We start from the raw sequence: 26,608 nt of genomic DNA, 5'->3' as shown, positions 1-26,608 counted from the left end.
CTCCCCCTTGAAGAGGACCTCTTGGCTAAGAGGAGCTGAGGTTAAAGGTACAATATCTGCTGGGATGGCATTCTCCAAAATGTAGAACCTCTGTGACTTCAGATGGTGGGGAGGAGGGAGCACCATATTAAAAAGCATTGAGTCAGAGAGGGGGCAGCTCCTGATCTGTTGTCCTGCAGGATAAAGGCTCAGGACGGTGCTACGATGTCTCTAAGAGTCCTCTAACACCTGTCATTTTCCCCTTAGACCAAAAAGGGGCAGGTCTCAGGTTAAGAGCCTTCTTAGGCAACAGTATCTAGCTGGTATATAATGACATTACTTCCATTGTAGCTCTATTTCTTATAAATCCTACTTTTAGAACATGATCTTGGATTCCTATGTATGCAGGTTTCCCTTTAAGTAAACACATGTGAGTTTATGTAAACAAAAATATTAAGTTACTAGTAGCCTGAATCATACATAAATATGGCAAAACTCAGGAAGGTTGTGTGCAAAGAAGTGAAATTTGAGGAAGAGAGTACTTAAGGAGTTCTCCTTCACTTGGAGCAGACAGGTGTGACATGAAACTCCAGAGAGCAAGAGAACCAAAGCAAATGACCTCCTCTAGGGCATATCACCTAACCAGGGAGGATCCAGGGTGAGTGGGCCAGATGGTCAGGCTGCCTGAAGTGCCCCTCTCCCCAGGATGTGTTCCATTGGGTTCTAAGGACGCATTTACCAGCGATCCTATTTCAGATATAAACGTTCTGAGGAATCGAGCGCCCTCAGTAGCATCCCTGATGCCTGCCCTTTGAGACTGAACCAGGACAAGTGTTGACCCACATGAAAGTTCTGAGATGGGGGAAGGTGAGAACTTCCGTGTGGGTGGCTGGGACCTGAGAGATCTGGGAAGAACGCTCGAGCAGGCAGGTGCCTTTTTCATAAGCATCCACGAAATGTTGTCCACGGGCCCCTGAACCTTCACCATGGTGGACCTAATGCTCACCAACAATGGGACAGCTCTTCCCACTTCCAGAAGCTCCCGAGTTCCATCAGTGAAGGCCACTGATTGGATCAGTACAAATTTGCTGCAAAAAAATGTGAACTCCATTCCACTCCTGCCCATGTATCTGGAAAAGCAAACGCAAACACTAATCAAAAAGATACATGCCCGCTGATGTTCCTAGTAGCACCATTCACGCCAAGGCATGGAAGCAACCTAAGTGCCCAGAGGCAGCAACAACTGGATAAAGAAGATGTGGTGTGTAAATATATACACACATACAGAATGTGAGCTATAGAAAGAGAAATCCTGCCGTTTGCAGCAATGTGGATGGACCGAGAGAGTATAGTAGGTGAAATAAGTCAGAGGAAGACAAACACTGTGTATCACTGATATGTGAAATCTAACAAATAACTCAAAGGAATATATATATGCAAAACAGAGGCATACTCACAGACATAACAAAAGCAAGCTGGTGGTTACCAAAGGCGAGGGAGAGGGACAAATCAAGGGTGTGAGATTAACAGATACAGACTACTATACGTAAAATAGATGAACAACCAGGATTTACCAAGTGACGCAGGGAATTATGGGCTTCCCTGGTAGCTCAGACAGTAAAGAATCTGCCTGCAATGCAGGAGTCCCAGATTCGATCCCTAGATGAGGAAGATCCCCCGGAGAAGGAAACGGCAACCCACTCCAGTACTCTTGCCTGGAGAACCCCATGGACAGAGGAGCCTGGTGGGCTAGAGTCCATGGGGTTACAGAGTCAGACACAGCTGAGCGACTAATAGACATACGCACATACAGGAAATTATACCCATGATCTTGTAATAACCTCCAATGGAGAATAATCGGCAAGTGCTGAGTCACTGTGCGGTACACCTGACTCTAAATTATATTGTAAATCAACTATAAACTTCAATTGAAAAAGAAAAAGTAAGGTCTGCAGAGGGCACAGCCATGAGGGAGCAGAGGAAGTCAATGACCCCGCCTGCCACGTGACCTAATATGAACGACCCTTCTTCCCCCAAACAGTGACAGGGTCACTTCCCCCCCGTGACAGTGACAGAGTCACCCACAGCACTCACACCCACAGCTAATTCCTTATCACGCAGCTTTCACAAATGAGTGATGGGGAAGGTATTTATCAGGGAAATCTTTCTGTCGATGTAGCCACCCAGAGTATGGAACGTTTTTCTTCTTCAATTTCTGTCTTGTGCTTCCTGCAGAAGCAAATAAGAATGAGTTAAGGAGCCTCTCTGGGAAGGCAAGAGATAAATATACATGTTTCAGAACCAAGAAACATCCCGCCTGTAAAGGATGGAGGCTGAAAAGAGAGGAGTAAGATGTAAAGTGGCCGCCCAAGGGTCCAGAGTGGTTAGCAAATGTGTTTTGTTTGAAACAAGCAGTGTGGTTGTTTTTTTTTTTTTTTTAATGTTTAAAATATGTAAACATTCAGATATCTAAAATAAAAAATCCAGTTATCTGGCTTCTCTGGAAAAATAAGTTCTGACCCCATGGTAGGAAAGATGGCAATTGCCTGGCAGAGTGAGGGGGCCGAGGTGCAAGCTCTCTGGTTTGCCTCCACCCTCCCAGCCCACCTCACTCGTTCCCTCCCGAGTGATCAACTCCCCTTGGTTTGCCCCAGATAACTGCCCCTTATAACTGAAGGTCCTGTGTCCCAGGAACCCAGTCAGTCCTGGACAAACCAAGACAGTTGCCCGCCTTGAGAGGTATCTGCCTGATCCCAAGAAACAGAGGCAATAATACTCACGTGGTTTGTGTTTCATGCTAAGCAGAGTTCTAAGCATCTTAACCAAATTAACTCCCTTAACTCCCAGAAACCCCATCGTATGAGGCAGGTACTAAAACCATCCTCATTATTACAGATGAGAAACTGAGGCACAGATAGCTGAAGTCATACGCAGCCCAGAGGACTCCGCTATGGGCTGGGACTTCAGTCTCATTCCGTGTGAGTGTGTGCACGCACGTGTGTGTTAGTCATTCAGTCGTGTCCGACTCTTTGCGACCCCATGGACTCTAGCCCACCAGGCTCCTTTGTCCATGGGATTCTCCAGGCAAGAATACTGGAGTGGGTTGCCATTTCCTTCTCCAAGGGATCTTCCTGACCCAGGGATCAAACCTGGGTCTCCCGCACTGCAGGCAGATACTTTACCATCTAAGCCCCTGGGGTCTCTAATCCAGGTGAGCCAAGGCCCCTCATTTTAGGCTGATGTGAAAGGAAGGCACATGGCCTGCTTCTCATCCACTTATCCATGGCTCTGTGTGGCAGATGTGTTCCTTGCCCGTGTTAGTTGCTCAGCTGAGAGTCTATAAAAATGAAATACTTCAGGCTGTGGGAGCTACTTTGTGACAAAGGTCAAGCTTAAGGATGGAAAGTCAACAGATTCAGGGTGGTGGAAGAGAAAAGTCCAGCCACCAAACCTCTTATGGAGTGACCCAACCTCCAGATTCATTTATATGCTGACACTGTGAGTTTCTTACCCTGTTATTTGCATCTGAAGTAATCCTCAAAATTCTCTAAACCAGGCTTCAACAGTACGTGAACCGAGAACTTCCTAATGTTCAAGCTGGATTTAGAAAAAGTAGAGGAATGAGAGATCAAATTGCCAACATCCGCTGGATCATCGAAAAAGCAAGAGAGTTTGAGGAAAAACATCTGCTTCTGCTTCATTGACTACACCAAAGCCTTTGACTGTGTGGATCACAACAAACTGTGGAAAATTCTTAAAGAGGTGGGAATACCAGATCACCTTTCCTGCCTCCTGAGAAATCTGTATGCAGGTCAAGAAGCAATAGTTAGAGCCAGACATGGAACAGCAGACTGGTTCCAAACTGGGAAAGGAGTACGTCAAGGCTGTATATTGTCACCCTGCTTATTAACTTCTGTGCAGAGTACATCATGAGAAATGCTGGGCTGGATGAAGCACAAGCTGGAATCAAAATTTCCGGGAGAAATATCAATAACCTCAGATATGCAAATGACACCACCCTTATGGCAGAAAGTGAAGAGGAACTAAAGAGCCTCTGGATGAAGATGAAAGAGGAGAGTGAAAAAGTTGGCTTAAGACTCAACATTCAGAAAACGAAGATCATTGCATCCAGTCCCATCACTTCATGGCTAATAGATGGGGAAATGATGGAAACAGTGACAGACTTTATTTTATTGGGCTCCAAAATCACTGCAGATGGTGACTGCAGCCATGAAACTAAAAGACGCTTGCTCCTTAGAAGAAAAGCTATAACATACCTACAAAGCATGTTAAAAAGCAGAGACATTACTTTACCAACAAAGGTCCATCTAGTCAAAGCTATGGTTTCTCCAGTAGTCATGTATGGATATGAGATTTGGACCATAAAGAAAGCTGAGCACCAAAGAATTGATGCTTTTGAACTGTGGTGTTGGAGAAGGCTCTTGAGAGTCCCTTGGACTGCAAGATCAAACCAGTCGATCCTAAAGGAAATCAGTCCTGAATGTCCATTGGTAGGACTGATGCTGAGGTTGAAGCTGTAATTCTCTGGCCACTTGATGCGAAGAGCCAGCCCTTTAGAAAAGACCCTGATGCTGGGAAAGATTGAAGGCAGGAAGAGAAGGGGACAACAGAGGATGAGGTGGTTGGATGGCATCACCAACTCAGTGGACACGAGTTTGAGCAAGCTCTGGAGATTGTGAAGGACAGGGAAACCTGGCGTGCTGCAGTCCATGGGGTTGCAAACAGTCAGACACAACTGAGCAACTGAACAACAAATATCCTAATTAATACACCACGGAACCCTCAAGAATATCTTTCTTTTCCCATGGAGTCTAGAGCAGCTTGCTTCCTCTTTTCCTTCTCTGTGTGCCCCTCATGACCTTATAGAGATTTCCAAGGTTTAGGGGCACCTCATAAGCATGAGACACCCAGACCAGTTTCACTATGCCAGGCACGTTAAAGAGATCAGCTGGTTGATAAGCCAAAGGTCCACCATATAGAAGGGAACCAATTCAAGAGAAGGGCCAGGTTTTCCTGCAATTCACTCAATAAGCAACACTGTACGCTGGGCTTCCCTGGTGGCTCAGACAGGAAAGAATCTGCCCGAAATGCAGGAGATCCCCTGGACAAGGGAATGGCTTACCCGCTTCAGTATTCTTGCCTGGAGAATTCTATGGACAGAGGAGTCTGGCGGGCTACAGTCCATAGGGTCCCAAAGAGTCAGACACAACTAGCAACTAACACTTTCACTTTTCTTTGAGTTTCTACCAAAGGCCAAGAACTGTCCAGGTTGTGGTCCCCTCATGTTCCTCAAATCACCTCATCCCATCACAGCATCCTCAGATCCTGGCTGTGACATTCACTGCCTTTCACAGGACGCTTCACCTTTCGGTGCCTCAGTTTCTCCATCTTTAAAATGGAGATACTCACAATAATTCCAGCCTCCTAAGGTCATTGGGATGATTTAATAAAACAGTGATGGCAATGTTTTCAGCAAAGCACCTGGCACGTAGAGATGCTCCATGAAAGTCCGTGATTATCTCTGTTTTGGGGTGGAAAGTGGAATAATTTAGTAAAGCTAGGACACCAGTGTTTCCATTCTGCAAGTAAGGAGCTTAAAACCCTGAGATTCTCTAAAGGCAACCAAATATCTAAATTTGAGTTTAGACCCAGATCTGTCCAAGTACAAAACCTGTCCTGGAGAGTGGAATATTCATCCACATTTGGGATCCTAATAAAAAAGCAAAGCTGCCTTTTGCATGGCAGCCTAAACATTTTTCAGTGAGACCTTTGATTAAAGACAATTACCCTTGCTTTGGTGAGAGAAAAGCTGATCTCAGCGAATCAAGAAAGCTATCCCCAAATGACAAATGGAATTAAATATCCACTCAGCTACTCCAGATGGTCTCTGAAGCCATGGAACCACAGGACTTGATTACAATGACAAGTACAGGGTCACGGGCCTGGCTGGAAGAGAACAAAATCCACTTTCAAACGATTCTCCAATGACTTCAATTAACTGTGGGCTAAAGCAGACAGTTAGCTGTATAAGCATAGATCTCTGTGCTTTTAATTAAATTTCTTCTAGTCTAAATGCCGCTTTGAGATTTTTAGAAAGAAAACATAATATCCAGGAAATGCAATTGGATCTGGTGTGTGTGTATTGTATGGAGTTCAGGTGAACCCTACCCCCCCAGAATCCTGTGTAAAAGCTCTTTCATTTGATGGTATTTATAATTATTATCAGCAACCTTCTCATAAGACCCACACTTCTACTCACTCGGTTCCCATCCGTCCTATAAGAGTCAGCCAACTCCAGGCCCCGGGGCCCAGTGTGGGCAGTGCTTTTTTCCCTAAACATAATTCTGGAACACAGGCTCGCTTGTTCGTTTCCACTTTACCTACGACTGCCTGCATGCGGCCCCAGCAGAGTGGAGCCCTTAGGTGGCCAGCAAAGCCCAAAACGTTTGCTGAGCCTTGCAGAGGCCGTAGGACAAAGCCCCCCTGAAGAGGCTGTCGGCCGTGCTCAGGAGCCTGGACTTCATCCAGGAGGTGGCAGGGAGTCACTGAAAGATCTGGAGGAGGCTGCAGAGTGGCTGCGGGGAGCAGGGGAGGTTGGGGTCCCAGCCCCGCCCCGGGCCACTCACCCCACTTGGATGAGGCTGCTCATTGCAAACTCCTGTGAGGCTACTTGGGCGCTGTTGCTGGTGTGGCCAGCCCTTCTGCTAGGGAGCAGAGCCAGCCCCACAGGCCCAGGGGCAGTGCGCCTCCCCGACCAGGCTGCAGCCCTCAGCCAGCAGCTGGAGAGACGCCAGGCTCCCCGTGCCACAGGGCTCCCAGCTGGGTGCCCATGAGGCTCCCAGCTGGACGGAGCCCGGGGTGCCCATGAGGCGCCTACCCCCACAGCAGACCCTCCTGTGTCCTCTTTCCCTTCCCCCACGGCCAACACCAAACCCTTGTCATAAGCTCTGCTTCTGGGGGACCAAACAAGACAGCTGGATCATCCTCTAAGAAAGATTGCTCCGGTTGTCCCTCAGACAGTGACGGGATGGAAGTCCAGAAATCTGGTTGCGGCAGAAATGACGCGGCTCCGTGTCCCGGGTACCCAGGTCTCCCCAACCGCCAGTCAAGCACCAGGGCCAGACGGACCCACCTCCCTCCTGCGAGCTCAGCAACCCGCCTCCTCCGCCCACCTGCACGGCGGCGCCCAGAACTCGAACACCAGCACCTCTCACCGCCTCTCCCTTGACCACACAGCAGCCAGACAGGTCCTGCTCCTCCCGCTCAGACCCTCCCGCGCCTCCACTCTGCTCAGAATAAAGTCGACAACCTTCCTCTGAGCCGCAGGGACCTGCCGTGACTTGTGCTCGCCGCATGGCTCACCCCAAGCCCCCTCCCCCGCTGCCCACAACTCACGGCCGGGCTCTGTGCACAGGCCTCCTCCTCCCTGCTCCTGCTTTCTCCAGATCCGCGCCACTTGCCCCACGACCCCTTCCATCCCACTCGAAGATCCCCTTCTCATTGAAACCATTCTTGAGCACCCCGTTTTACCGGCATGTCCCCCTCCTGACTCGCAACCCTCCTTCCCTGCCCGGCTTGGCCCCAGAGCTCCGGCCACCATCCGACGTCAGCATGGCTCTGACCTGCCGGCTTGGCTGAGGGTTTATCGCCCCTTCCCTCACAGCTCAGCTGGTAAAGGATCCGCCTGCCATGCAGGGGACCCCGGCTTGATTCCTGGGTTGGGAAGATCCGCTGGAGGAGGGATAGGCTACCCACTCCAGTGTTTTTCGGCATCCCTGGTGGCTCAGATGGTAAAGAATCTGCCCACAGTAGACCTGGGTTTGAGCCCTGGAGAAGGGAACGGCTACCCACTCCAGTATTCTGGCCTGGAGAACGCCATGGACTGTATAGTCCATGGGGTCCCAAAGAGTCAAACACGACTGAGCAACTTTCACTTCACTTATCACCCCTACTAGACCACGAGGGCTTGCCTGGTGGCTCAGCGGTAAACAATCCGCCTGCCAATGCAGGCAACCCGCATTGGATCCCTGGGTTGGGAAGATCCCCTGGAGAAGGAAACGGCAGCCCACTCCAGTATTCTTGCCTGGAGAATCCCAAGGACAGAGAAGCCTGGCGCACTACAGTCCATGGGGCCTCAGAGAATTGGACACGACTGAGCGACTGAACAACAAGCAGACGGTGAGCTCCAGGAGGACAAGAAAACGAGTCTGTTTGCTTTCGCTGTGTACACAGAGCCCAGCAGAGCTGTGTGTGGGCAGGAAGGTCCTCAGTGAATATTTATGTGGAGGAAAGAAGCAGGTAGGGAGGACTGATCCTCTCCTCCCTACACAGAGGCATCCACTTCTCCCCACTGTTCCAGGTCCAGACCCGCTCGCCCTCTCCCAGGCGGGCAGGCAGGCAGCAGAAAGGAATCGGAGAGTGAGCGGCCCCGCCCTGGGTCTCAGCTCTAACAGTGTTTCAAGATGTGACAACGTGGAGCCTGCACTGGCTGGACCTGGGTTCAAATCCCAGCTTCTCCCCCGACCCGCTGAGTGACCTCAGGCCAGTTGCTAAACCTCGCTGGAGCGGAGGGCGCCTCCAGGTGGCGCTAGTGGTGAAGCGTCTTCCAGCTAAAGCGGCGACGCAAGCGACGGGGGATCAGTCTCTGGGTCGGGAAGATCCCCTAGAGAAGAAGTGGCAAGCCCACTCCAGCACTCTTGCCTAGAAAAGCCTGTGGACAGAGGCGCCTGGCGGGCTACCGTCCACGGGGTCACAGAGTCGGACGTGACTGGGCGCACACTTCCGGGGCTGGAGAGGTGGGCAGGTCAACGTTTAGGGCCCTGGGGGCGCTGTGAGGGGAGCCGAGTAACACAGTCTGAGTTCAGTGTCCTTGTTTGAAAGACGAGGAGAAAGGTCATCAAAAAAAAAAAGACTGTGCCTACTCACCCAAAGGACAGCTTTAAAAACAGAAGAAGGTGCCCCCGACCTCTGAAGTCTTCCTCTAGAGCCGCCAGATCTGAGAACAGAAGTCCGCGATTTCAGCTCAGCTTTTAGATTCAAATTAGTTCCAGCTGCATCAATTTACTAGTAAACGAGGGTCGTTTATGTCATGCTTTGAGTAGAGCAAATCATCGTTTTCTTCGAACAAGTCCACCAGATGACCAAAAGGAAGGGGCGCAAGCTCAGGGGAGACCATCCCATTTTGTTCGAATGACAGAAAACCACGTGTGAACCTGAGCAAATTTAATTTTCTGCTCCAGCTCAATATTTGCAGCAAAGCTTTTGAGAAACCAAATTGGATTTTCGGGAAGGGGGGCTGTCTTTTAACACGTGCCACTGCAGCTGGGCAGATTCAACTTGTTGCATCCAGAGGGCAGTTTCCCCGGGCATGCCGAGGAGCTCAGTTTATGTGAACCTAAGCAAGGAAATGGGGCTTCCCAGGTGGCTCAGTGGTAAAGAACCCGCCTGAAATGCAGGCAGTGCAGGTTCGACCCCTGGGTCAGGAAGATCCCCTGGAGGAGGGCATGGCAACCCACTGCAGTATTCTTGCCATGGAAAAATCCCACGAACAGAGGAGCCTGATGGGCTACAGTCCAGGGTTGGGTTGCAAAGAGTCAGATATGACTGAGCACAAAGCAGCAAAGAAATAGACCTTTAGCCCTAAGCAGACGGGGAGGATTTTAGCCAAGGTCTTGAAGCTCTTTATTCCCAGGCTCCCATAGAATTGGGAGAAATAATGACCCAGCTTTCAGAAATATAGACTTTGAGGTGGAAGATATTTTGGACATCACCTAGGAGATGCACCGAGGGCTCTCAAACTCTGGCCAGGAGAGCGTTTAAGAGAGTTCAGCTATCAGTTACAATGAATCCTCCTATTAAGAAAGGTATTTTTTTCAATCGATCTTTTTCATTGCATCTCAGAGTGTCTGTTTAGTTCCTTAATGATTCCTCTTGCACCAACAGACCTTAGGCTCCAGGACAATAGTTTCCCCCTAGAATTTAAAAACAAAACACTGTATCCCTTTCTTTGTAGATCAAGACGTCAGCAAGTACATTCTGTAAAGGGCCTGAGGGTACACCCTTTAGACTTTGATGTCTCTGTTGCAACTAAGCTCTGCTATTTTAGAGCAAAAGCAGACACAGATGGTAAGTAAAACTAATGAGAAGGGCAGGTCTCCACAAATCTTCATCACTAAGTTATGTCTGACTCTTTGTTACCCCATGGACTGTAGCCCACCAGACTTCTCTGTCCATGGGATTCTCCAGGCAAGAATACTGGAGTGGGTTGCCATTTCCTTCTCCAGGGGATCTTCCCAACCCAGGAACTGAACCCACGTCTCCTGCATTGGAAGGCTGATTCTTTACCACTGAGCCAGCAGGGACAGAAAAGGGGGACCGAAAGGGGCTCCCGATGGCCTGGGTCAACCGAATTATCTGTCATCCGCCACACCTCTGCCAACTGTTCACCCAGAACCTGCTCCAATACCTCCAGGGATGGGCTCCCTTTGGAGAGCTGGAAAATTCTCCTTAATTCGGAGTTATAATTGGTCTCCCTGTGACTTCACCTCTGGATTCCACCCTCTGGAGTTTCAGAAAACAAGTCTATGCTTTTTGATACAGGACTACTTGTGTGTGTGTGTGTGTGTTCTGAGAGAAGATAGTAAGAAGGGAGGAAGGAGATTGTTGCATTTTTCTGCACCGACTCTGCGTGCGTGTGTTTGTGTTAGTCGCTGAGTCGTGTCCGACTCTCTGCGACCCCATGAACTGCGGCCCGCCAGGCTCCTCTGTCCCTGGGATTCTCCAGGCAAGAATACTGGAGTGGGTTTCCGTGCCCTCCTCCAGGGGGTCTTCCTGACCCAGGGATCGAACCCAGGTCTCCTGCACTGCCGGTGGATTCTTTACCGTGTGAGCCCCCAGGGAAGCCCTGGTGACTGTGTATTGATATCTAATTAGGATTTACCCCGTGTTTACTATGCGCCGGGCACTTTACAGATGCCACCTGGCTTCATACAGCACCACTGTAGGAGGTAGGGATTGTTGGATGCGCTCCTTCAGATGCCAGTACCAAGCTTCAGAGAGCTGGCAGCCCCTTCCAGAGCCCCACAGATGAAACTTGTCTGACCAAGAGTCACCCCAGGCTCAAGATGGCCTGGGCTCTCAGCCAGCACATGCCCCTCCACGCTCACAGGCCTTGCAGCTTGGTCCTTTGCCTCGAAATATTTCCCATTTGTGTTATTCAAGTATTGCTTTCCCTTTAAAAAAATTTTAAGCACAGGATTCACCCCTAATCCCATCACACACAGGTAACGATTATTACTATCTTTCATATATATAATATATATGTGCATTCATATTTATACCTATATACGTCGATACAGTCATAACTATACATTCCTCATATATATATAATCTGCATGTGGACAGATGGTTCGGTTTTTTACAAAACTGAGATGATACTATGTATGTGATTTTGTAACCTGTATTTTCTACCCAACAGTATATCTGGACCATCTTTCCATAGCAACACATAAAGCTCTGCATCAATTTTATGAGTGCCTGGCAGTCTGTAGGGGATACACCAACACGTTTCTAACTAGCCACCTCTCGTTAGACATTAATCTTCTCCAAATAGAAATGTTCCAACACATCTCTGCACACACATCTTTGTGTGAGTCTATTTCTTGGGTTACTGCCTATGGGGAAAGTGGGTGGAGGTCATAGGTGAAGGGCCTGGAAGCTTCGATGGTAACCCTGGTGCTCCTCGGAGCCTCGTGGAGAGGGCTGGCTCCCCCACCCCCAACCCACATGGGATGTTATCTTTTTCTAATCTTGGCCAAGCTTTCTGGCCAGGGATGAATAATATAACAAACTACATCTTGTTCTAATGTGCTTATCTTTTATTACCAGTGAGACTGACTTTCTTCCAACGCCAGGCATTTCCAACCTGTCTCAGGCATCCTTATAGTACGACAGGATGCCCAAGGGCAGAGAAGACCCAAGGTGGGGTTCTGACCACACGTGTTTTGGAGGCATCTGCCCAGGGCATCTCTGCCTGAGAGGATCACTGGTCCCACGAGGGCGCTGCCTGGCTGCCAGGGCCTCCAAGGATTCCAGGCTCTGGAGGTGGAACAAGACTGTCTGGTCAAAAGCTCGTGTGACCCAGTCACTCCAGGGTGGGATTGGACACCTCTCCGGTTTCGGTCAGCTCTGCTTGGGCTAAACCACGAGCCTGGCACCTCAGGCCTTCCCTCCCTTTGTCGGCCCAGAACAGCCAGAAAACCCCCCAGCTGGAGGCTGCCTGGTGCCAACTTCACCCGGGGCCTGAGGGGTGGGGGAGGGCAGGTGCTGCCTGCCTGCAAACCACATAGGCCTTCGATCCCCTTCCTGCTGGCTACTTCAAAGCCAGGCGTTAGATGAGACTCACCGTAGCTATCAACCCTGGTGGCCCAGACGGTGAAGAATCCACCTGCAATGCAGGAGACCTGGGATCGTTCCCTGGGTCAGAAAGATCCCCTGGAGGAGGGCGTGGCTACCCACTCCAGTGTTCTTGCCTGGAGAATCCCATGGACAGAGGAGCCTGGCGGTGCTGCAGCCCAAGGGGTTGCAAAGAGCTGGACACAACTGAGGGGCTAACATATCAATTCACTCACGGGGCTTAATCTCTTGCCATTTTATAAATTCAGGAAATTCTTCTCATTCAAGTGCTCAGCTGCAGGTGTGACAAACCGATGCTGCTGTGAGTGCCCCACGAGGGGCGAGAGGCGTGGAGACACCCACTGTTTCCACCTGCTCAATGTCCCTCAGCATCCCGCCTCCTTCACACTAGATGGTACTCGGCCCTCTAGCCCAGATCCTCTCCTGCCCTTTCCTGAGCCTTCCTCCAGCCTGGGCTCTGACCTATGTGCCTCTGCCTCTCCATCAGGTGCCAGGCAAGTTATTTAGCTTCCCAGAGCCTCAGTTTGCTCATCACTAAAACGGGGCCATAGTAATACCTTTCTCCCAGTGTTGTTATGAAACTTAAATGAGATCAGTTGGCTAACATAATTTTATAAACTACCATACATAGACCCAACTTCATTTCACAAGGACTGATTGAACAGCTGGTTGCGCTCTAGTATAACTGCTCCTTGAATATAAAGTAGGAGTGGGACAGCTCACAGAGAAGTTAAATTATAGTTATTGGGTTTCACTGCCCCCACCTCCCCGCCCCAGGCCTCAGATTTGGGCCCTTCACAAGGTTCACGATCACTAATATCTGTTGACTTGAATCAAGAGAAGGTGGTTGAACCCACACCTGTAAGTCTGAACGGCTGAGCTCCTTCCAGCTTGCTGCGGCTCCAGAATTCGGCAGCTACACGTCGTCTTTGGTTCACCCATTCAGCAGGCGTCAGTGAGCCCCATATGTCTAGTCCTGTGTGGAGGAAATCCCAAGAAAGGCAAGAAAGAGGCCCTATTGTCAAGCCACTCAGCATGCCAAAGAGGGGACACACACGCAGCCGGCACCACTGCTGTGCAGACAGACAACGGCCAGGCCACCGATGACTAGAATCCTCACCTGCATCTTTGTGCCACCAGCCCAGAGTGGCCAGGGCTTGCTCAGTGACCACCAGCTTCCCAAGCCAGTCCTTGGGTTCCTGTTTCACACTCTCCATATGACATGTGTTTCAATGGAGACACCGCCCAGCTGGAAATGAGGTAGGGGTTGGGGAGGGGGAGGAGAGGCAATGCTTGGCGACAAAGCCAGAGAGAGCAGTCTTACCGCTAACAGCTATGCCGCCTGGCCTGCGAGAGAGAGAGAGAGAGAGAGAGAGAGAGAGAGAGAGAGAGAGAGAGGGAGGGAGGGAGAGAGAGAGAGACGGAGAGGAGGGAGAAACCTGGAAGTGAAGGAGGATTCTCCAGGCAAGAATACTGGAGTGGGTTGCCATTCCCTTCGCCAGGGGATCTTCCCAACCCAGGGATTGAACCTGGGTCTCCTGCATTACAGGCGACTTCTTTACCATCTGAGCCACCAGGGTTCATAGGGAGAAACCTACACCCTAAATAAAGAACAAAACCTCTCTCTGCACACAGATTTTGAGCAAGCCACACCCGCCTTAACAGCGGAATTAACTCCTCCTGGTGGCTCAGAGGTTAAAGCATCTGCCTCCAATGCGGGAGACCCAGGTTCGATCCCTGGGTCGGGAAGATCCCCTGGAGAAGGAAATGGCAATCCGCTCCAGTATTCTTGCTTGGAGAATCCCATGGACGGAGAAGCCTAGTAGGTTACAGTCCACGGGGTCGCAAAGAGTCGGACACAACTGAGCGACCTCACCTCACCTCACCTCACCTCAGCCAGACCTAGGAGCCTGTGAGTCAGCTGGAGGTTTGTTCAACAGCTGACCCCTGAGACCACCCCCAGGGTCTGAGCGGGCTGCAGGCTGCCCTAACAGATTGCAGGCTTGGGCTCCAACAATGGACAGTTATCGCTCTCAGTACTGGGGCTGGACCCCCGGGGCAGGAGCCAGCGAGGCCTGGCTCTGGCGGGAGCTCTTCTCCCGGCTGGCAGGTGGCCGCCTCCTCACCGCGTCCTCACAGGGCAGGCAGAGAGCCAAGGACTACTCTTTGGGGTCTCTTCCTGTAAGGGCGCTGATCCCACCATGAGGACCGCAGCCCCAGGACCTCATCCAATGCCTCATCAACTCCCAAAGGCCCCGTCTCCAGACACCACCACCATCGGGCTCCAGCACGTGAATTTCGGGGAACACAGGCTCATTCTCCCTCTGCCCCCTCACAGCTCATGTTCTTCTCACTTGTAAAATGCATTCATTCTATCCCAACAGACCCAAGAATCTTAACTCCTTCCAGTATCAGCTCTGAAGTCCAAAGTCTTGTCATCTAAATCAGACATGGGTGAGACTCGGGGTACCACTCGTCCTGAAGCTTCATCCTGAAGCTGGCGTCCTCTATGCCGGCTGTGACCCTGTGAAACACAGGTTATGTGGTTCCAAAACCCACTGCTGGGACAGGCACAAGAAAGACACCCTCGGGGCACCCCTGGTTTGGCTCAGATGGTAAAGAATCTGCCTGCGGTGCAGGAGACCCAGGCTTGATCCCTGGGTTGGGAAGATCCCCTGGAGAAAGGAATGGCAACCCGCTCCAGTATTCTTGCCTGGGAAATCCCACAGACAGAGGAGCCTGGCGGGCTACGGTACATGGGGTCACAAAGAGTCGGACAAGAGTGAGCAACTAACAGTTCTTTTTCACTTTTTCAGACGTTCTCATTCCAAAAACGACAGAAAAGAAAGAAGCGGTGACAGGTCCCAAACAAGCCTGAAGCTTAGCAAGGCGAATTCCTTGAGACCTTAGGGCTTAGGACTGATCCTGAATCCATGGGTCTGGGCTGGGGCCTGGGAATCTGCAGTCTTCATCTAAGTTCTCAGGATCCCATGAGCAGCTACTTGGCCGCAGTCTGAACTTGTTGCTGGTGTGGACTCTCAGGCCCTACTTACAACCTACTGAATAAGAATCTGTATTTAAACCTACAGTGTTTCATCCTGGAGGAGGGCATGGCAACCCACTCCAGCATTCTTGCCTGGAGAATCCCCACGGACAGAGGAGCCTGGCGGGCTACTGTCTGTGGGGTTGCAAAGAATCAGACAGGACTGAGTGACTAGGCACACACAGCAGGGCATTTCGTGTGCACAATAAACCTTGAGAAGCCGTGCTCGAAGTGACTCCCACTGAAAGAATACAAATACCACTTGGAAGGACTTCTCTGGTGGCTCAGTGGTATAGAATCTGCCTCCCAGTGCAGGAGACATGGGTCTGATCCCTGGTCTGGGGAGATCCCACCTGCCGCGGAGCAACTAAGTCCGGGCACCGCCACTCCTGGGCCTGCGCTCTAGAGCCCGGGAATCGCAATCACGGAAGCCCAAGCGCCCTAGAGGTCGTGCTCGGCAACGAGAGAAGCCCCAGCAATGAGGAGCCTGAGCATTCCAACTAGCGAGCAGCCTAGAGAAAGCCCGCGTGCGGCGACGAAGACCCAACACAGCCAACAATAAATAGACGTTTTAAAAGACACCGCTTGTAGTATAATAAATAACAGCAGTGAAACAGGCAGGGTTCAAAGTGCTTCATGCGTAGTAATTCATTTATGGGTCAAAATAATCCCGTGAGGTAGGGGCTATTATTTTCCCCATTTTACAGATGAGCAGTGTGAGGCACAGGACAGTGAAATCACTTGCCAGTGTCTCAAAGGTGGCACGTGCTGAGGCTGAGATTCAAGACCACGACGCCTGGCACCTGCTGCCCTCCCTGTAGCTGGTGTGCTCACCTGGGAACAGACAAGCCCTGAGTCATCCCGCTGCTCTCCTGAACCTCAAACAAGGCTTTCAACCCCTCTGCAAAAATGCCAGAGCCGCACTTACTCCAGCATGTCCTGTAGCTAAATATCAACAACACATACACGTCACGTTGATTTTCCGGGAAAAAAGTGTTTGTGCAGACTTGGATATAATCCTTAGATTTCTAAGGTCGACCAACTTAGGGGGAAAAAAAATCAGTGCATGCAAGAAGCCATGCCCGGGGATTCAGTCAGTTCTCTATCTCAAATCTGCTCTGAGAATTATCAAAACATTCCAGAAGGTTCTGGGAGAAGCATGGAGAGCGAAGGAGGTAGAGAGTTCGTGCTGGCCTCCAGCCATAAGGACTTGTTTGGACACTTTTATGTGGTCTGCCCTCTGGACTGAAACTGTTTTATAAAACCAAGCACTGTTCTTTGAACTTAAAATGCCAGAACATGAAAAAGCACATAAAACAGGGCTGAAGTGCTTCATCGTGCCCCACCGCTGCCAGCGAGGAGCTGTTTGTATCTCTGTATTTAGAGATTCCTCTCTTGCACCATTGCTGCCGCTGAGTTACCAGGTCGTCCTGTACCTAAGTGAGATCAACCCCATTTCCCCAAAGACAAATAGCCATGAGATTACCAGAAACTCCTCATGCCCTTCTACCAAGGAGAGGCCAAAAGCAGATTAATACAAGCATCATATGAAGAGGTGGTCTGCCTAAGACTTCCCTGGGCACAAGCCAAAGAACAGAATAGCCATTAGCTGGTTACTCATAAATCAGAAGGCTTTATCAATGCAGAGAATCAGTGCAGGCAAAAACAAGGCTGGTAGGCAGACTCAGCAGTGGGAATTGAAAGTTTTCTGTGTCCTAAAAAAAGATAAGGAGTGATGCTCCAACAGAGATGAGTGATTAAGGATCTGCAGACTTCAGAGCCGTAGGAGATTGTTTTCTCTCTAGTTCCATGCAACAGGAAAGATAAGGGCAACAAATGAAAACGTCGCAACACAGCCAGGAACAGAACAGACCGTGTCTGAAGGCCAAAGAAAGGATTCCCGTTTGATCCAAAAGGACATTTCAGCAGAGAGCAGGCCCCGCTTCCAAGAGGCTCCAAGAGAGCCCTGGACCCACGCATCCATTTGTCTGTGGCGTTGACATAAGCATTCTGACAAAAGCTGGGGCCAGCCAACCAGAAATTCAGCCAGGAGCCCGCCCTTTGGGACTGGCCTCTGAAAGTCTGACCAAGCGCAAACGAAATTTTTAATAAAGGATAAAGAGCTCATTGCAACACTATTTATAAGAGCGACAAAAACTTACAAGATCAACAGGAGGAGACGGGCTAAATAAACGTGTATCCATCCAAACTGTGAGAATTAGACATTCAAGGAATATCTAGCAAAGTGGGGGAAACAGTTAAGAGTCAATGATAAGCGGTGGTGGGGTGGGGGAGTAGGACCCACTGGCTTCTCTGTGCCTGTATCGATCCATCTTCAAGGAGAAAAATAAGCTAGAATAATAATCACCAAAAGTACGTATCTTTGAATGGTGGAAATATGGGTGGGTTTTCTCCTTTCGTCTGTCTGCATTTTCTAATTTTCCACAATGAGCATGAATTACCCTTAGGATTAGCAAAAATAAAGGCTATGCATTAAAAATACGTCTCCGATGTTATTTCCTGATAGTGGTTCCTGTTTCAGTCAGTTCAGTTCAGTCGCTCAGTCGTGTCCGACTCTGCGACCCCATGAATCGCAGCACGCCAGGCCTCCCTGTCCATCACCAACTCCCAGAATTCACTCAGACTCAGTCCATCGAGTCAGTGATGCCATCCAGCCATCTCATCCTCTGTCGTCCCCTTCTCCTCCTGCCCCCAGTCCTGCTTACTGAGAGCCTTAATATTGGCTTTATATATGCTATTTTATCACGTGGTTTTAAAAGCACACACGAGAGGCAGGTGCTGTCGTTTGTACTCTCCTGGGGAGGCAAAAGCTCCCAGCCATTACATGCCTTGCCTGCAGCTCGGTCGCCACTAAGGGACAGAGCTGTTTCCAATGAGGCTATGTCCAGCGCCAGTGTCCACGCTCTTAGCCCTAATGTAGGCCCAGAAAGGAAAGTAGTAGGCAGGGTTGCCAGATAAACTACAGGATGTCCAGGTAAATTTTAATTCAGGTACACAACAAATGCTATTTTTTTTTTTTTAGTGAAGTAGTACATCTCATGGGCTTCCCAGGTGGCTCAGTGGTAAAGAATCCACCTGCCAATGCAGGAGACACAGGTTCCATCCCTGGGTCGGGAAGATCCCCTGGAGAAGGAAATGGCGACCCACTCCAGTCCTCTCGCCTGGGAAATCCCATGGACAGAGGAGCCTGGTGGGCTGCAATTCATGGGGTCGCAGAGAGTCGGACACAACTGAGCGACTGAGCACCGAACGTCCCATACAAAATTATTCAGCGTAATTATTCGTATTCAGACCGATCTACAGACACCGAGCTGTGCTGGAGGACACTGCAGCGTTTGTTGTAAGGCGCCAGACAAGGAGCCTGGGCCAGCTAGTGCTCAGAGCACCCCGTCTCCCTGACGGGCTTCAGCAAAGCAGTTTCAAAGGCCAGATGAGGGAGGCGGGTCCCAGGGGGTCTGACTGGCTCGTGTACAGTCCTCTGATTGGCTGATGGTGGGTAACAGGGCAGGATCACAGGGGTTAACACTATCGATCCGCAGGCTTCAAAAGGTCTGGGTACTACATGCTCATGGTCATTAAACAGTTAATTTCTTCCATTTGATGGGGGGGGGGAGGGTAGCATCTGTAAAACAACTCAGGCAATGTGCATCCGATACTATTATCTGGGTGCTTTAGAATGGAGCTAAAGCAGCAATATGAGAGAGGGGTCTGTTCTGGGAAGGCTCCATAGGGTCCTGCTCAGTTACAATCTAATTGGGCATCTTGTTTGTTTTCTGCAGGGAAATGACCTCTGTCTGCACACTGCTATGCTGCTAAGTCGCTTCAGTCGTGTCTGACTCTGTGCAACCCCATAGACGGCAGCCCACCAGGCTTTCCCATCCCTGGGATTCTCCAGGCGAGAACACTGGAGTGGGTTGCCATTTCCTTCTCCAATGCATGAAAGTGAAAAATGAAAGTGAAGTCGCTCAGTCGTGTCTGCCTCTTAGCGACCCCATGGACTGCAGCTCCGGAGTAGGCAATGGCGACCCACTCCAGTACTCTTGCCTGGAAAATCCCACACTGCCATGGGGGAAGCTTGAAAGCGTTGCAGCAATCCTGAGATTTTAGAAAAGTGAGATTCGGGCCCCAGAGCTCCTCCAACAAGGACCAGGAACCACGTCAGCCCCCAGACAGGCCCGGCGGAAATCACCACATATCTCAGGATCCCTTTTGTTACACCCCACTATGAAAGAATCTGGGGCTCTGCTGACTGATACAAGTTGGCTGCCTGCTTCAGACAACCCCATAAAAGAGAAGGGTGCAGGAATTCACAGGCTGCACCAAGCAACAGAGCTGAGCTCTCAAAAGCCACCCCTCAGAGCACACCTACGTTTGTCTGGCTGTGCTGTCAGTGGTCAGGGTGAGAAGTGACTCACAGCCCCTGCCTCGCCCCCTCACCATGGGGCTTGTGGTGACACCTCCGTGATCTTCAACCCCAAACTCAGACCAACGGTCCTCACTCTGGTTGCCCATTAGGATCACATGGGGAACTTCAAAACATACTGACACTCAGGTCACTCCCAGAAATCCTTTTTTTTTTTTTGGCTAAGCCCCAGCATGTGGGGTCTCAGTTTCCTGACCAGGAATCGAACCTGTGTCCTGTGCATTGGGAGGTGGATTCTTAGGCACTGGACCACCAGGGAAGTCCCATTCCCAGAAATGCAGATTCATTTGGCAGAAATGGGCACAAGTGTGGGTATTTTATATCACACACCAGGTGACCCCAGCGGCTCTGGTGGGGGGGAGGGTTAAACATCACTGCGCTGGACCAACCCTTAAGGAACTAGAGGGTGAGGACAGTGGGCCCCACGGGGGTGGATGTCAGATTGCTCTGTCAAACGGAGACACCAGGTAAAGCTTGCTAGAATGCTTAAGCAGAATCAGCTCAGAGGGTGCTTTGCATAGAAAATACTTGGCAAGTGTTACTAAATATTTCTTTCCCTAGAATCAAACAGGCTGGCTAACATGTATTATATACCTGTTATCCCATTTAGTCCTTGGAACAGCTCTCTAAGGTAGACATTACCATTGTCCCCATTTATAAGATGAGAAAACTGAGCCAGAGAAAGGGGATCTCTTTCTCAAGATTACCAGCTGGCAGTGGTGTGGGGCGGGGTAGGGGCTAAGACTTGAACCCAGCTATTCCCACTCCAGAGCCCCTGGCTTTCCGTCTCTTCCTTGTACTATTTTCCTGCTTAAAGGGCTACTGAAGGGCAGTGACGTCCTCTGCCTCCCGACGCCTGGCCCTTGCCTGGCTGTCCCCCTGCCCTGAATGCCAGTCTTTCCTCTGCCTACAAGTTGTAACCCTCCCAGGAAACAAGTGGTCCTCTCCAGGCTCTTCCAGACGTCACAGGGAGTGTCCATCCATCCGTTCATTTTTTCTTCCCGTTCTTCAACAGATATGCAGTGAGCATCTAATGAGTGCCAGGGACCGTGCTAGACACTGGATAGAAACACTGGGGGTCCTGGTGGAGCTTAAGGCCCTGTGGGGGAGTCAGAAAAAAAATGCCCACAAATAAATCACTGCAGACTGCAGCAACTGCTTCAAAGGGAGCTTTCACCCGACCCTGAGCATGAGAAGGCATCTGACGGCTTCATGCTGAGGCTGAGTGATTGGTCTTTCTGCCTGTTGAGTGGAGGATGATTGGCTGGGGGCTGAAGGTGAAGGCAGGGAGGTTGGGAGGAAGGCTAAGGGAGGAGGCTAAAGGAGGACTCCGGATAAGACAGGAAGGGGCGTGGCCCAGCGCGGGTGAGACGCTGCACCTTGTAATGCATGGTGATTGCCTCTTACTTGGGCCCTTGGGACACTCTGCAGTGTTTTTACTGTGTCTTGTTTCATTATTGGATAAATTGCCTCCAGGGTAATATTCTAAATTTTTAACAATTGGGAGCCGCCAGGGGCCTGACCTTGGACAGGGTCTATCTAGTCAAGGCTATGGTTTTTCCAGTGGTCATGTATGGATGTGAAAGTTGGACTGTGAAGAAAGCTGAGCGCCGAAGAATTGATGCTTTTGAACTGTGGTGTTGGAGAAGACTCTTGAGAGTCCCTTGGACTGCAAGGAGATCCAACCAGTCCATTCTGAAGGAGATCAGCCCTGGGTGTTCTTTGGAAAGAATGATGCTAAAGCTGAAACTCCAGTACTTTGGCTATCTCATGCGAAGAGTTGACTCATTGGAAAAGACTCTGATGCTGGGAGGGATTGGGGGCAGGAGGAGAAGGGGACAACAGAGGACGAGATAGCTGGATGGCATCACCAAGTCGATGGACATGAATTTGAGTGAACTCTGGGAGTTGGTGATGGACAGGGAGGCCTGGCGTGCTGCAATTCATGGGGTCACAAAGAGTCGGACACGACTGAGAGACTGAACTGAACTGAACTAAACTGAACTGAACTGAGGGGCCTGACCAATCAGAAGAGACTGTGACTCCAGGGCAGCTCATCAACGGGATTAGGCATTCACCCTTTCACTGCTGGATAACGGGGTGGTCCCAGGGGAGCAACCTGGGTGGAGGAAGGGGTTTGGAATATAACAACTTGTTGACCATATTTTAACAACCAGTATTAAAACCAAGCGGTTCAGGGCTAACCCAGGGGTTAAGAATCCCCCTAGCAATGTAGAGGATGGAGGTTCGACCCCTGGTCAGGGAACTAAAACCCCACAGGCCGTGGAGCAACTAAGTCCATGCGGCACCTACTGAGTCCATGCATCGCAACTAGAGAATCTGCAAGCCGCAACTGAGACCCGATGCAGCCAACAGATAAATAAAACTTAAAAAAAAGAATGAAAATAAAATGAGAAAATTATATTTAAAAAAAAAAACAAAGTGGTTCATATCAGCTAAGGCTCACTAGGTTTTCACCTTCTAGTAACAAAGCTAGACTTAACCAAGATAAATTAGCTGGGCATTAGTCACACAGGTACCCCTTCCCAGGGGCAATGCCCTTGTGAAGGCTCGGCCAGTCTTGCATACTCAAACACTCTACAGGTATTTCCTGATGTTACTGTTACTACCCTCCCTTCATGTTGTTGTTGTTGTTAGTCATTCAGTCGTGTCTGACTCTCTTGTGACCCCATGGACTATAGCCCACCAGGCTCCTCTGTCCATGAGATTCTGCAGGCAAGAATACTGGAGTAGGTTGCCATTCCCTTCTCCAGGGGATCTTCCCAACCCAGGGATCAAATCTGGGTCTCCTGCATTGCAGGCAGATTCTTCACTGTCTGAGCCACCAGGGCGGAATCATTATGAGTTAGAAGTAATTCAAGTTGAACTGTATTTTTCTGGGTTCCACCGAGGGAACATCTTTCCTTCAATGGAGCCCCTGGCTCCATATCACTGGTTCTAACAGCCTTCTTCCAAGGGCTACATTTCTTCCCGTAACTACTTTGCTGTGGGCTTTCTAGGTCTGCCTGTTACATATAAATACACTTAACTTTCACGGGGCGTGTAGTGCTCTCATCATAAACCATCTCCTCCATCCACAGGATTAGGGGAAGGGCTGGGACATGGGGTGGGCGTAGGGAGGAGTGCATGTACGGCCAAGCCTGGAACTTTGTGGTGAAAACTGATGCCGCCAGGTACCTCCCCAGCTGCTGCTGCTGCTGCTAAGTTGTTCAGTCATGTCCGACTCTCTGTGACCCCACAGACTGTAGCCCATCAGGCTCCTCTGTCCATGGGATTCTCCAGGCAAGAATACTGAAGTGGCTTGCCATGCCCTCCTCCAGGGAATCTTCCTGACTCAGGGATCAAACCGGCATCTCTTGTGTCTCCTGGAGGTTCTTTACCACTAGCGCCAGCTGGGAAGCCCAAGCCAAACAATATTACCCTGAAGCCTTTAAATCTGGCCCATTGTATTGGTGGGGAGTAAGACAGGATGCTAGAGGGCTTCCCCAAAGGATTAGATGGTCAAGAGTCCACCTTCGATGCAGGAGCCACAGGAGACACGGGTTCAATCCCTGGGTCAGGAAGACCAAGACCCCCATGGAGGGGGAAATGGCAACCCACTCCAGTGTTCTTGCCTGGAAAAGTCCACGGACAGAGGAGCCGACGGGCTATAGTCCAAAGAGTTGGATACGACTGAGCAACTGAGGACACACAAGATAGGAAACTGGGGTCTACCTGACGTGGGTTTAAACCAGGAGCCCCCACTTCACTTCACATCTCCATCATCTGGGCCACTGCAAGGATCTCCTTGCTCTAAGTTTACTCTGCGTTGCCCTTGGCCACTTGGACATTATTTCACATAGTGACCCCCACTCATCACAGCCCTGCTGCAAAACCTCAGAGGCTCTTGGAATTACTCTTAGAATAAACCTCCCTCCCTTGCCCAGCCTCTTGGTCTGGTCCTGCCTTTAAAGTTTAATGGACAAGTTGATCTCAGTAATAAATGGTTAGGAGCATTTTATTTCTGTTTTCAGATAAAGTAGCAGCTAAAGCCATCAGCTCTGGAGTCACATGGCTCATTCATTCATCAATTCCGTCAGCCGTCAGATATTTAGTGACGGCCTGCTACGCGCCAGGCTTGTTCCGGGCCCTGGGGGACTGGTGAACAAGACACAGCTCCTGGCCGGGGCTGCTTTGCAGGGCGTGCAGACCGCGGAGCAGCGCAGGAGCCAGGGTTTACAAGGGCTCCAGGCCCCTTCATGCTCTGCTGCAGCCCTCTCAAGATTTGCAATCATTTTTGGACATGGTCCTGGCTGCCCCTACAGGGCGCTCACGTTCTCATGGGGAGTCGGGCAGTAAATAGAACCCTGATTTCAGGCCATAAGAAGTGCTAGGAAGAAAGTAAGCTATATTAACACATATATATGGAATCTAGAATGGTGCTGATGAGTCTGTCTGCAGGGCAGGAATAGAAATGCCAGATGTAGAGAACAGACTTGTGGAGGGGGGGACACACTGAGTTAGTGGGGTTGACACACACACATTGCCGCGTGAGGAATAGCTGGCTGGCGGGAGGCTGCTGCAGAGCGCAGGGAGCTCCGCTCGGTGCCCCGAAAGGATCTAGAGGGCGGGATGGGGGGGTGGGGGGGGGGGACGGAGGCTCAGAGGGGAGGAGCTATATGTATACTTAGAGCTGATTCACGCTGTTGAACAGCAGAAACTAACACAACATTGTAGGGCAGTTATCTTCCAATGAAAAATAAATGTAAGGGACTTCCCTGGTTGTCCAGTGGTTGAGAATTTGCCTTCCAGTGTAGGGGACACAGGTTCGATCCCTGGTCAGGGAACTAAGACCCTACAAGCCACAGGGCTTGCGCGTCACAACAACGGATCCTGAACACCACAACTAAAATCTGACCCAGCCAAATAAATAAATATATGTGTCCGTATATATATTTAATAAATTCTGAAATGGAAGCTATGGGGTGTACCGGCTGGTGACTGCAGGGAAGTCCTCCTGAGAGGGTGAGAGCAGGGAAGTCCTCCTGAGAGGCTGAGAGCAGGGAAGTCCTCCTGAGAGGGTGCGAGCAGGGAAGTCCCCCCTGAGAAGGTGCCAGCAGGGAAGTCCTCCCTGAAAAGGTGGCAGCCAGTCGGAGCCCTCAGCCAGGAGCAGGGGCAGTGGATGGAAAGAACCTTCCAGGAAGGAGAAAGAAGAGCGAGTGGTAAGGACCTGGAGCAGGAACAGACTGCTGCGCTTGCGGAGCCAGAGGGCGGGGGAGCCCAGCCAGGTCAGCCCCTGCCACCCCCATTCCACCCCGAGCAAAGCAGGGGCAGCTGAAAGCAGCTGGACCCGCGTCCAGAACTCCAGGCCCAGCCTGCCAGATCCGAGGCTGATCCCGAACCAGAGAACTTCCCTGTCTCCCTCCCAGCACCCCCTCACCCAGCCCCGGCCCTGCAGTGGAGGGAAGTTTCCAGCCGAGCCCTGAGCTCAGTGCAGCTCGAGGGCTTGCAGCCCAGGAGGGTCGCTCGTGTCCCCACACTACAGATGGGGTGTGGGGGATGTGGGGGCACTGGCTACATCCTCCAGGGCACGTGGTGAGGGCCCGGCTCACCAGCACAGCGACTGGGAAAGGAACAGCTGCCCAGCAGCCCTCGGGTTCGGGGAGCTCGGCTGTGTTTCTGAGAGCCCCTCCACTCACTTCTCTGGGCCTGTTTTGTGTCTAATTTGAGGCCCAGCCACATTGCTTCCCCCAATTCTTTCATTCAGGAACCGTGCTCATAATACACTACTGTAATATTATTCATTGTTCATGAACTGGATTGTGATTTTTTTTGTCTTAAAGACTTTTAAAAGGAATACTTGCCATATTACTATTATACTTGCCATAAACAAAAGGTGACCACTATGTAATAGCCACGTTATTCAGTTCTGCCTAGATACTGACCCTGGTCTCCAGTGCACTGGCTTTGTGTGAAAGGGAGCGTGCTCAGTCACTCAGTCGTGTCTGACTCTGCACTACCCCATGGACTGGAGCCCACCAGGCTCCTCTGTCCATGGAATTTTCCCAGCAAGAATACTGGAGTGGGTTGCCATTTCGTTTAAAAGAGAGATCGTACGCACTCCCTGGCGGTCCAGTGGTTAGGGCTCTGCACTTCTACTGGAGGGGGCAAAGGTCCGACCCCTGGTTGGGGAACTAAGATTCCACATGCTGCTCGGCCTGGCCCAAAATAAATCAATATAAAAGGGAGATCGCATGGATGGGGGAGTCCTTTCACAATGAATATGTATATCAAATCGCCACAACATACATTTTAAATATCTTATAATTGTATATGTCAACTGTACCTGAATCAAGCTGGATAAATAAATAAGAGAGTCACAACTATTAGAAAGAGATTAAAGAGACTAAGGATGCTAGGAGCAGACACTGTCCCCTAAACAACCACAACAACAACAAAAAAAAAACTGGAAAAGAAGAGAAAAGGGCACGTTTCACTCTGATGCATCTCGTCTAGCCATCGTAAAGTGATTCTCCTCTCCAGGAAACGAAACCCAGCTCTGTCCAACTTCAGTCAAGACAAGAGTCTGCTGTGGAGCTGGTTACCAGGAGCCCACCGACGCTCCAGGAGGACCTGAGGCCCAGGCAGGGGCCACGGTGCCCAAAGCCTCCCGCAAACCCAGGGCAACTCCAGAGGCCCGCGCTGCC

This window comes from Ovis canadensis, chromosome 13 (genome assembly GCF_042477335.2).
Source record: "Ovis canadensis isolate MfBH-ARS-UI-01 breed Bighorn chromosome 13, ARS-UI_OviCan_v2, whole genome shotgun sequence".
NCBI classification, from domain to species: Eukaryota; Metazoa; Chordata; class Mammalia; order Artiodactyla; family Bovidae; genus Ovis; species Ovis canadensis.
This window is presented reverse-complemented; position numbering follows the sequence as displayed.